The sequence below is a fragment of the Solanum tuberosum genome, unplaced genomic scaffold (genome assembly GCF_000226075.1).
Source record: "Solanum tuberosum cultivar DM 1-3 516 R44 unplaced genomic scaffold, SolTub_3.0 scf00325, whole genome shotgun sequence".
Classification (NCBI taxonomy): Eukaryota; Viridiplantae; Streptophyta; class Magnoliopsida; order Solanales; family Solanaceae; genus Solanum; species Solanum tuberosum.
This window is the reverse complement of record NW_006239251.1, coordinates 576,594-590,036: the sequence shown is the minus strand read 5'-3', so window position 1 is coordinate 590,036 and position 13,443 is coordinate 576,594. Positions and strand designations below refer to the sequence as shown.

General features: G+C 32.1%; 1 long non-coding RNA gene across 1 annotated transcript; it reads right to left on the bottom strand.

Moving 5' to 3' along the window:
• Window positions 1–790: 790 nt before the first annotated feature.
• LOC107063276 (uncharacterized) lies at window positions 791–2,985 on the bottom strand. The gene is made up of 3 exons (XR_001475180.1): window positions 2,853–2,985; window positions 2,675–2,739; window positions 791–822 (listed from the first exon to the last, which is right to left on the bottom strand). It is a non-coding gene; the product is annotated as an uncharacterized lncRNA (long non-coding RNA).
• Between the last annotated feature and the right edge of the window lie 10,458 nt (window positions 2,986–13,443).

Below are 13,443 nucleotides of genomic sequence, written 5' to 3'. Positions count from 1 at the left end.
GTTTCAACTGAAACAAGACTTAAAGAAGAGAGTCTGTAATACATCCCACTTTTAGCTCGAACGCACGATTCATATGAATAGGTGTGCATTTCTTCGAATCTTAACACTTAAGCTCACTCACGGGCTTCTCACAAGACCCTCTATAGTCTCATGACTTTCTCAATACTTTTCCTGGGAGGAAATCATCGATAAGGATCTGGGTTTTTCTTTTCAACTACATTGAGTATAAGGGGTAGTCGAATGGATTTGAGAAACACACGAGTTTGAATAAGTTCCTTATGACATAGTTCTATTGCACGATTTAGAGTATGAAAGAAGGGGAAATTTTCTTAAATGTCTGTAGTCCCTCATTTATATGAGTGGGGACCTCACAACCATAAACAAAATCCTACATGTCACGACCCAGACCGTCGTGATTGGCACCCACACTAACCCTCTGGTGGAAGAACCATTACTACAACCCAAACTAAACAACTTAACCAAAAACTATGCAATTAACGATACGTAAGCAGATTTAAATGCATAAATTATATAGAGTTCCCATAAACTCCAAAGGTTTAAATAAACTAACCAAACTAATGTTGAAGTCTTAACCCTTAGAACCTGAAAGTCATTGTACCAAAACTCTACTAACGACAAGTCTAAGAACAAGGGGTACAACCCCAAAAATAAAAGAACGCCCTAAGAAATAGTCTGAGTCCGAAAAGAGTGGACTTAAACAGGAAAAATTCATGGCAGTTCGAAAGAAATGGCTCACCCTTGAATCCGGTAACGCTCAATAGTCACCTAGCTGAGGTCTATCAATAGCCACCTGAAGATGCCCTATACTCAACAAAGAACAAGCAAGTGCAGCATCAGTACACAACCACAATGTACTAGTAGGATCACACGACTATTCCAGTAAGCACAACATATATCAGAATAACAACAAGGTAAAACACGCATATACATAATATATATAAATCAGTTATCTTTTCAAGATCAATGTACAATTCTACATTCTCAATAACAAGTATATATGACAAGTCAATGGTCATCTCATGGAACCCAATTCAATGGTCCTCTCATGGAACCCATACCCAAACTGTTAGTGTACCAGTTTGTGGTACCCGATCCAATGTTTATGCCGGAATGTGGCAACCGATCCCATATTTATGTCGAAACGTGACAACCGATCCCATTTTTATGCCGGAACGTGGCAACCGATACAACGTTTATGCCGATACATTGCAACCGATCCCAGTTAGTGTGTCGGAACATGACACCCGCTCCATTCAACAAACCACAATCACAATGTATATTCTCACAATCATACAAGAAGAGGTGATTCATGGCATGCAATACATTAGGTGTGATCAATAGGCTTCATTCACATACATGCATGAAATACAATGAAACAATTACTAACATACATCACGCAAAATATGAAATCACAACCATCACCTACCTCAAATCCAAGCTTGAATCCCCTAAGGCACTTGAATCTTCCCTTTTTGGATTCTTCCCGCTTGTCCGTGGTCTAAAAACATACAATTAGCGCAATGATCAATAAACGAGGCCTAATTATCCGGATTATAATCAACAACATCAACCCTAGGCCAAACCCTTGATCCCCATATCCAGGTTAGTGTTTATTCCACCATAAATCATAGATCAAAACCCTCCCTCATCGATAATTATCCAGAAAACTAAGTTCTACGGATCGAAAAGTGGATTCGGGGAGTGAAAACCTTGCCTTTAGCCTCAAGAATGGTGGAAAATTGTCAAGAAAACATCTGGGGTCGTTCCTTAGCTCTCAAAGTCAAAACCTGCAGAATAAAATATTTTTGGGGTTTATTTTTAACTTATGTCGCGACTGTCCAGCAACAGGGTTCCTCATCCCGCTACAGCGGCCCCGCCCTGGCGGCACAAAATCTCGCCATAGCAACTTGCGCGGAACATATAGCTAAATAAAGAATTTCCAAACCCCCATTTCATAACACACCTTCATCCCATGACACTCATAAACTACCCTCTCATGCTAAGATCAATTTCGGGAGTTCTACTCGCCCGAATTCAATTCCGTAAAGTCGTACGGGTTCCTTTACATCTTAGCTATCTCCTCATGTGATCAAAATCATAAATCGATCACCCAATTGTTACCAGATTTCCCTAGTCCTTACTGACTCCGATTTCGTCCAAATCTGGACTAGGTTGGAAAATTCCAATTTACTACGAAAAAGTTTTTTGGCCCAAAATGTTCCCTGTTGACTTTTCTATAACAGGGGGAACATGTCGTTACCCAAACGACTTCATAGACACCCTAGGACACTTGAACTCTATGCTCTGATACCAAGTTTGTCACGATCCGAGCTTACGACCTGGACGTGGAAGACACTCGAGAATCATTTCTGGTCCCCAAGCAAACCTTCATCCTGGCTGACTACAAGCGGAAACCAATCTCAAGCAATAATAGACTTAAAAGTAGAATGAAATTCATTAAACTCAAATATTCAACTCATAAAGTCTGAAAAATAATCAATATCAATACTTATAGTTTATAAAATAACTCAAAAGAAAGTAAATGCTGAAAGACACCTTGACTCTGTCTATCTATGAAGACTTTACTATAAAAGAATGAGTATTGCTAATTGGAAAGTAAATGGGAAGTCCTCCGGAATACAAGAAGGCTCACCAAAGCTAACTGGAATGTCAAACGATCTCAACGAAGGGTCTGTTGATGATCCTGAACACCTTTATCTGCATCATTATAAGATGCAGGTTGAATGGCATCAGTACATTGAATGTACGAGCATGCAAGGAGAACTGAAATCATAGATAACTGAACTGACAAAACTAAGAGAAATACTCACCTCAACTCAACTCCAATACAAAAGCAATAACAAGAGATGCAATGCTTAAACTATTATAAAACAAAAGATATAATCTCAATGATGTATAAAAATACACTAAAATACTCTTTACTCTTATTTGAGAGATTCGCTAATCGACAACCATCACTATGAGCTATGTGATGATACAACGTCTAGCCCAAACTGTCATAATGTACTATAACTTTTTGGGGTATAGAACACTTCAACTAAGTGGATTCACTAAGCTCTTCCCGAAGGCACTAATGATTCATCTAAAAAGTATGATCCTTTACCCATGTTGGCTATATGGTTTAAGATGAATGTGATTTGTCTGAACTCATCCCCATATCGGTGCTCAATACTACTCCAATAAATATATACTCATGCTCAAATGTATAAAACATACTCTTTCTCTGGTTTGAGATAATTGCTCAAACTATCCTCTTAAAAAAGGTAACTACTCTGAAGTATCTTTGAGCTTATATACTCCTTTTAGAAATCAAAGTTTCTCTTTTCTCAATGTAAAAATGATACATTTGGTAATACTTAGTTCCCTTAAACTTTACTCAAAATGTCTGTTTAACTTTCCTCAAAAACTCAGTTTAAAATACAAAGTATTGACTTTAAAAGACTCTCAAGATTTGTAACTCAAAATAGGGTTCATAATGAAATATAAACATGAACGAAGCAACTCAAGGATCTCATTGACAATATAGAAATCTCAATACTCAGAACTCAAGGATTCAACGATACTACTCATCTCAAGGACACTCAATTCATAGGGTTCATGCTGAAATATAGACATGAACGAATCAACTCAATAAAAGCTCTTGAACTTTTCTCTTAAACTCACTTTAGTTTTGAATGTAAATTAAGACGTGTGATTAGGACATGTAGGAACTCTCAAGGGTGAATGGAGCCTTTAGGAGATAACACAAAGAATGGAAACATAGACACAACTTAAAGGAACATGCGCCGGATGAAACAAGGAAAAATTGGCCCAGCGACTCTTGGTGTACTGCTGGCGCGTCGCCCCAGCCCTTCCCAAGCGACTTCGACAAATTTTCTTGGTAAAATTCAAGCTTCAAACTAGTTTAGAATTGAAAATTTTCTCCTAAATTCTTCTTGTTTCTCAAACCCAACATGGTTACATGAGAGCTTCATACAATACTTTTAATAAACACAACTCATACTAAAGGTTCCCAACCCAAGAAACTCAAAACCTCCATTGTTAAAGAATGAAACTAAAATCAAGAACTACTCAAGAATCTTTTAGATACAATAATTTCATAGATGTATTAGATGTATGGTGTAAGAACGAACAAGTCCAATACTGTGAGAAGCCTTACATACCTGGAAAGAACAATGTTCTTGGAGAAAATTGTCGGGATCTTAACGAACGCTCAAAACCTAGCTCTTTCTCCTCTTTAACTCTTCTCTTATTTTTCTAAGTATTTAGGAACGACAAAGAGTGGTTTAGCATCTAATTAGACCCTTAATGGGTGAGGTCTAGGCCTAGTGGGAAAAGGAAAAGACCAAAATACCTTTTTCTAAACCGAATGAGATGCCTTAACTAGAGAGGCTTCACTCAAATGGACATAACTTTTTACTCCGAATTAAGCAAACTTGGCGGCGTTGGAAAGAGGACTCAAGTAACTTAAATTTGGTAGGTCATGAGCCACCTAACTCTTTATGTGCTTAAAGATATGGTCGTTTGAAGTTGACCAAAGTAAAATTTTATAGTGAAACTCAATCGGTAAGGGAGCTTTGAACTCAACTTTAGGCTAGGGGATTCTAGTGACCTTAACACCTAAGAAAATTTAGAATCACTCGGTACAATCTTATTCACAATGAAGATTGTTCGAGTCGTAACTTAAAATTTTTGGGATGCTACAAATTTGATGTTAGAATATTGTTAATTATTCACGATTAGAGTTCGAGATTTTTTTAGAAAAACTTGAGTTACATCGGAGGAACAAACCTCAGTGTTAAAGATGGAGGAGATGAGAGAATATGAGTTAAAATAAGCCTTAAGTTGTCTAAGATGAGTTCCCTAGTGAACCCCTGACTTGAATGAATAAATATTGTAACTTAGACAATGGAAAAATATCCGGGCAAGACGCGCTCATGCTACAAGGCACGCGTCGCACAAGTCCAATCTGGTTGGCCTTAGTAAAATACAAAAATATGTATAACGCTTTACTCAGAAGTCAGATTGACAAACACGTTGTTGTGTTGGAAATTACACTAAACTACTTTTAATTTGATAGGTTACGAGCCACATAATTATTCATATTCTAGGAGATATTCTTGTTTGAAGTTGGCTCATAAATGAACTTACACGAAAACTTAATCATTAGGGAAGCTCTCAACTCAACTTTGTGCTAGAGCTTCCTAATTATGATTTTAACTCATATCCAATACACTTCTCAAACTTAGAAATTAACTTTTACACCTAAAAATATAAAATCACCCATGCATTCTCTCAAGATACATGGGAGACAATAAAGGAATATCTAGGATGTGTTTAGTGTGAAGGAAAATGTTTTTATGACAATATTTTCCTGGAAAACAAGTGGATTTCTGACTTATTTTCTCATGTTTGGTTGGTGAGTAAAAAATATTTATATTTTTCAAAAAATATTTTTTAGTGTTTGGTTTATGATTGAAAAACATTTTAAAGAAAATTATTTTTAATTTTTATTGGAGAGTAGAAAATATTTTTTGATCGGAAACCAATCTCGATAATCGATTTAGGACGACCCCGACACATGAACAAGAACACAACCCCGACGATAGATCTAAAATCCGACCAGGACTTGACCCCAATTTTTGATTCGAGACCCGACATTTGAATTGAGATCGGATATCCGACCCAGGACCTGACCCTGACACTCAAAATTGAACACGATCCATCAATCCGGATTTCGACTTCGATACTCGAATCGAGACACTACTTCCAAATCTGGATCCGACCCCGACAACCAACAATCAATGCGAGACCTAAGATTTGACTTTCAAATCGAAATGTCGACCCCAACTTTCGAATCAGTATCCAATCACACCCAACTCGGGACCTAACTTTCAAACTGAGATTTAAACTTTTTTTAAAAAAACAAAATTTTAAATTTCTTTTTTGTGTGTGTGTCGGGGGAAATATTTTTTAAAAACATACTTGATTTTTTTTGTGGGGGCTGGGGGGTAGGGTAAAATAATAAAATTTTAAATTGAAAATATTTTTTAAAAACAAACTTTAAACTTTTATTTTTTTGGGGGGGGGGGTGTCGTGCCATAATTTTCCTATTTTTGGAAAAATCATTTTTTGAAATGTTCCAAGTATAAAACAATTTGATAAAAATACTTAGAAAAGAGTCGTCACTTAATTTTTTAAAGAAATTAAGAAAACTTATAATTTTCAAAGATTTAAACAGAAAAAATCATTTGAAAATATCAAAGAGGGTTCGGGGTTCAATTTACACTTCGAGAAGGATTTAAACATTCGAAGTGCCCGCTAACATGCGGTTGACCTGCGACTTGACTAAAATATATTTGACAATTTTTAGGAAAATAATTTAACATAAAAATAATACTTTATAATATGTGATTAACTTGAAGAACATAATTAAATAAATGACACATTTTATATTATTTTATTTTTTAGAGAAAGGGATCCAAAATGGAACATTTGACTCGAAATACAAGTGATTAGAATTTTGATAAAACTAGATTAATTAAAATTTACTTGACTCATTTTTAAAAAATAATGATTTAAACTCAATTGGTAAATTTAAGCATGAAAACCATTTTTTATTAATTGAAGAAACAAAGTTTCGACTAACTTTTTTGAGAAAATGACCGAGTATGTATTTTTTTATATTTTTTTTAATTGATTGAAAAAAAAAATGACTTACATTTTCCAAGTTTATTTGAGGAAAAACACTTAAACATAAAACATTTTAAAATGAGTAAAAACGTGATTTGAGTGAAAAGTGTTAAATAACAAATCTTTTTAAGAACAACGATTTAACTTAATTAAAGATATAAAAATTGATTGGTATTTGATTAGTAAAATAAATGACCACAACACAAAAGAATATTTAAAACAAACCAACACTAAGAAAATAACTCATCTTTTGGGGGGATCTAATTAAGTTAATTAAAATAAATTATAGTTAGAGTTAAATAAAATTAGTCAAGCATAAGCAAATCAATTAAAAGAGTAAAGGATACCAAGAAATTAGACCCCTTTTTGGGCCAATTTCGCTGCAAATTTTGAGCTAATCCAATTCCCATTTTTGCGTATACACTGAACATATATCAGTGTATATGAGCGTATGTATCAGCTCTTTTCATGTATCTCTTGCTTCCGAACACCTGTATTTCGCCTCACCCCTGTATTTTCATATTTTTTGACCTGTATATCGCTGCATAATGAGTGTATACAGTTGTATACAACTTGTATACAACCCCTTTTTAGGCTTGTGGGACTTTGAGAATTCAATATCCCGCCTTGTGAGTCAACTTTTAATTCTTGGAATGATGAGGTCGACTCGATAATATTAGGCCTTTGGCCCAACGAGATGATGCAAAGCATAGATGGAGCCGATTGGATTCGTTGAAGGAGTTCATGCAATAAAAGAAACAAAAGGAATTAATTAAAAAAAAACACACAAAGGGTAATCGATGAATTTCTCAAAGTAAAATAAAATAAAATTTCATAACTATATTGGGCTACTGGTGAACATTCAGATTAATAGAACAATGGGAGACACACAAAACAGAACATTACTATATACCCAAATAATTGGAGGAAACAAGATTTAGCATTTGATTAAAATTAACTCACATTTTTGTAACAATAATTAACCAGCAACCCTTTTTCTTAAAAATTCCAAACCAAAGTCATGAAAATCCTAACAACCAATGACTTGAAACATACATTTTTTCTCACTTTGAAGAACAGAAAAAAAAACATATGGTCTTAAAGACATGAAATCTAAACGAAGCAGGGTGATGCGTTATCATAAGAGAACAGGTTCTCAATCAAATTAACAACGTGCAAAACGAAGACCTTCAACAACTGAAAATAATCATCACTCAAGTTACGACAAAAAGGATTTGAAAATATTTGAAAGGTCTTATCCCATTAAATATTCACTGGGAACTTTAAATAAAAAAAACTAAACCAAGATTGTCAAATTTTACTTTGACTATACCGAATTGCATCTAGTTAAATATAACAGAGCAAAGAAAGTACACCATACAAATAAATCTCTACCATGAATAATTAACAATTCAAGGTTAAGGGAGGCAAACATACTAGTGCTAAAAGGAGAAAGAAAGCTGAGAATTCTTCCAAATTTTAAACAAAATGAAACCATAGCTAATTTTGAATGAGACAAATTCCATCATTAATCTTTTAAACAGATAGCCGACTGAAGAAATCATATGCCTAACCAAGAATGAATTCAAGCTAAAATATTAACAAGGTAGGATCAAAAGTAGTAGAGCAACCAACTAATAGTTTAAATTAAAGTCAATATCCGTTTGATATAAGTTTAAAAAAATAATAATGGCACAGATGGGTCATCAACTAAAGATTAAAACATTAAACGTAACTAAGTTGATTTACTAAATCTAGGCTTAAAATCGGTTATTATTTTTATTTTATTTTTTATCCATAGCAAAACAGTGTACAAACTAGAAGGGGATAAGAGTCCCGATAGCATTTAATCACCAAACACTTGAGAAATCTAACAAGCACAAGCTATAAAATGATCTCAACTAATGAACATAAGGCTTCGAATTTTCGCAAGAGAGAACAAAATGCCGATTCGGGTTGCTATATAAAATCGAGATAATGACCTCCGAATCGAGAGTATAGGAAGCATTCAAATTGATCAATACGTAAAGCAACGACACTAAACCGATCACATCAGTTTATTTATTTAGAGAGATGATGATATTCAAACTCATAATTAGACCATACTAAGGGACACAACTATCACAAAGGAAACAAAAATCTTACAGAGAATGACTATTGAGGAAGAACCCATCATGGAATATACATCATTATAAAAGAAAAGGATATTACCTTCTTCGGAGCAGCGAGACTAGGACAAACGAGCTGAGGAGGACAGCGATTCTTCCACCGAAACATGACTCCGAAAATCTCGAATGAACGAGACAAAAAACGAGCGGGACTGATCCGAACAACTAAAAAAAAATTGGTTTAGATATTTTTCTTCCTCTCAACCCTTAGCTAACTCTTAATATTTTTCTCCCTCCCCCAACAAATAAGCAGAAAGGGGTTTATATAGACGGGGAGTTGGGGATGAAAATTGGACGAGGGTGAGGGTAGAAACGGGAATTCTCGTCTAATCTTCCATTCAAATTTTTTCCCAAGACCAAGGAACTGCTGCTTGCACAAGATTTCAAACGAAACCCTCCAAAATCCGAACGAAAAGATCGAGGTGGGCGGCTGTTGCAGAGAAAGGCTGTGAGGGAGAAGAAAACGTGTACTGCTGCTGTCTGGTTTACACGGAGAAGAAGGGAAAAATGCAGGGGTGGGGTCGTTCGGCTACTGTTTGTTGTATTAGTACTACTGTATGTATTGTATTGTTTAGTGGGTTTCTTGGAATTATATGGGTCTTCTTTTGGTGGGCTGATTTTCTTGTTGGTCTGAACGTGAGGGAAGGCAAGTAATACTGAATTGGATTTTGGGAATTGTATTGAAGGAATTGAAATGGGCCAAAATTAAATAAAATGAATAATATCGATTAATTTTTGAGCTTCTTAATCTTAACGAAATAAAATAGTTAATTTAATTATAAACTGAATAATTCAAAATTATAGCCACAACTTAAACTAAACTAATTTAATAAAGTACTTACTAAAATTAAAAAAAATTTGAGACGATTTTTTGAATATTTAAGAAACACTAACTATACATATAATTATAAAATACTATAAAAATCGACTAGACTTACTTAAAGTAACCTCGAAAAATATTTAAATTTTGTAAAACTAATTATTCTAAATCGTTTGAGAATTGAGAAACTCGTGAATTAATTACTATCGGGGGAGGGTCAAAATTGGGTGTCAACAGGGGGCTGGTAGGGGGTTGAGATAGGTGTGAGTTAAAGAAAGTAAAAATTGGAAATTCTTAAAATTTTAATTTTTTTTTCAAAAATAAACTTTTAATTTTTTTTGTGGTGAGCGGGGTAGGGGTAGTGAGGGGTTGGGTGGGGTAAAAAAAATTCAATTTTTTTTAAATTTGAACTATTTTTCAAAAATAAAATTTTAAGCTGTTATTTTTTAATAGATTGATTTTTTTTTTAAAAAAAGATAATTTTTATTATTTTAACTTTTTTTGAATGTAGAGGGTCGGGGGTAAGAAAAAAAAAATTATAATTTGAGGTTGGAGGAGAGTTTTGGAAAATGGGTTCCTTAATTTTTGAAGGGAAGTCATTTTCTTTAAATTTGAGGAAAATAAGTTGATTTGGAAAATATTTTCCAATATATTTAAGCCAATCAAACATGAGAAACTTGAAAAACTTTTTTCAGAAAATGTTTTCCTTCATACCAATCACACACGTTTTCCATGAAAAATGTTTTCTTGGAAAATAAGTGGATTTCTAACTTATTTTCTCACTAGGAAATTTGGCCGCGCTTTGCGCAGTTATGTAAAATACCAGTAAATTTATTTAAAAAATTCGTTAAGATATATAGAAGAAATAAAAAAATCAACTATAGAAATAAGAAAATGATAAAATCACAAAATAAATATTTTTGAAGAATTAGAACTTGAGCAAATTACATTTTTATTATTAAATATTTTTTAAATAAAAGGTTTATTTACTAAGAAAAAAATGCTTATACTATGATGTTAATACATGATTATTTAATATAATTGGAATAAATATATTTCAGGATTTGATTTTTTTCCTGATTTTATTAAATGATAAATTTATTGTTTGATGAATCTTTCTTCTATTTGAGTAAAAGAAAACAAAGAAACAAACAATGATGAAACTAAAAATAGGAGGAAAAGGAGAGATGTATTTATACTCTATTTTTTTTTGATAGTTAATCCTTTTAAAGTAAAAAATGGAAATTCTTAAAATTTTAATTTTTTTTTGTGGTGAGGGGGTAGGGGTAGTCAGGGGTTGGGTGGGGTAAAGAAAAAACAAAAAAATTAAAATTTGAATTATTTTTCAAAAATAAAATTTTAAATTGTTATTTTTTTAAAAGATAATTTTAATATTTTAACTTTTTTTGAATGGGGAGGGTCGGGGGTAAGAAAAAAAATATTGTAATTTGAGTTTGGAGGAGAGTTTTGTAAAATGGTTTCCTTAATTTTTGAAGGGAAGTCATTTTCCTTAAATTTGAGGAATTTAAGTTGATTTGAAAAACATTTTCCAATATATTTAAGCCAACCAAACATGAGAAACTTGAAAAACTTTTTTCATAAAATGTTTTCCTTCATACCAATCACACACGTTTTCCATGGAAAATGTTTTCTTGAAAAAACAAGTGGATTTCTAACTTATTTTCTCACTAGGGAATTTGGCCGCGCTTTGCGCAGTTATGTAAAATACCAGTAAATTTATTTTAAAAATTTGTTAAGATATATAGAAGAAATAAAAAAATCAACTATAGAAATAAGAAAATGATAAAATCACAAAATAAATATTTTTGAAGAATTAGAACTTAAGCAAATTATATTTTTATTATTAAATATTTTTTAAATAAAAGGTTTATTTACAAAGAAAAAAATGCTTATTCTATGATGTTAAATACATGATTATTTAATATAATTGGAATAAATATATTTAAGGATTTGATTTTTTTTCTGCTTTTATTAAATGATAAATTTATTGTTTGATGAATCTTCCTTCTATTTGAGTAAAAGAAAAAAAGAAACAAACAATGATGAAACTAAAAATAGGAGGAAAAGGAGAGATGTATTTCTACTCTTATTTTTTTTTATATATATTTAATCCTTTCATTGTCCTTTCCCCCCTCTTATATTTCATCATCGTCTAAATAAACCTCTATTGCTAGTTTTGGCTTTATCTTCTAATATTTTTTTGGTAATTCTTTAAAAGGAAAAGAAACGAACAAATTTAAAAAAAATGTAAATGGTTCTTCACCATAAGAAACACCTAAAGAAGTGCACATTTCAATATTTTGATATGCAATTTTTTCAAGCCATCAATAGTAAACTTTGAACATCGATTAACGTAGCTAACAAATTTCTGACAAAGCTAAAAACAACTAGTTTGAGCCTAAATGAAAATACAGACTTAATACAATTAGAAATCATAAAATTCTAAACTAAAGAGGTTTCATTGAAAGAACACATGAGAAAGTAAGCAAAAAGGAAAACAACAACATATTTTTCTTAAGACCTTAATCATAAAAAGATAGATGAAAAAGGAAATACATAATCAATACACATTTTTTTGAGCTAGCTTTTGTCCGATTCCCCTTCTATCAAACATTCCATAGCCTTCTTCATGAAGTCAAACTAAAGAATAAATTTGATATTATAACAACAATATAAGAACATTACTACTTCGAATATGAAATAAATATAATAATCTTGAGTATGAGTGTTATGAAACAAAAAGTGTGAATTTATATAGATAGATATGAAGGAATACCATAAGATATCTTAAATTTTGGAATTAAATAGTTTGAGGGTTATGAATATGAAAACTTAAAGATAATGAGTTAATGATATCATTAAAAATAGAAGTTCAATAGGTATAAGTTATGAAGGAGAAAAATTTAAAATAAATAAAAGAAGAAAAGTATAAAATAATGAAGACAAAATAAAAAATAAAAAAATCGACCTCTTCTTTTTTTGTAGTACTCTATTGTGCTTAATAAATTTGAATGAGGAAAAAATGCAAATAAAGAGACAAATATCATGAAAGATTGGAGTAGTAAATATTGAGACTTTAATTTTTTGTTATGTAATAAAGAATAATAATGAGTGCAAGTAAATTTGAAACGTTTAAGTATAACAATGAATAGAAGAATAGTAATTGATATATTAATTTTTGTACAATAGTAAGTAATACAAATATAAGAAAAATTCTCAAAAAATTGAGAAAAAAGATAAATAGGATCCTTGGCCAAAGAAATGTGCCACATCACTTTTTTTAATCTAGCTTTATATTATATATAGATGTCTGGTTGGTGAGTAGAAAATAGAAAATATTTTATAATGTTTGGTTGGTGAATGAAAAATATTTTTCTAGAAATTATCTTTATTTTTCGCTTGAGACTAGAAAATATTCATTAGGAAAATAATTTTTAACGCAAAAATTAACCCCGATAATCGATTTAGGACATGACCCTAACACCCGAACTAGGGCAAGACTTTGACGACCGTAGCAAAATCTGACCCAGGACCTGACCCAAACTTCCGATCTTAATATATATATATATATTTAAAAATTGATGTTGTGGCGGAGGGAGAGGGAGGGTGACTGAGGGGGTGGCGTAAAAAATGAAATCCTTAAAATTTGATATATTTTCAAAAACAATTTTTCTTAATTTTTTTTGACGGGGGTGGGGG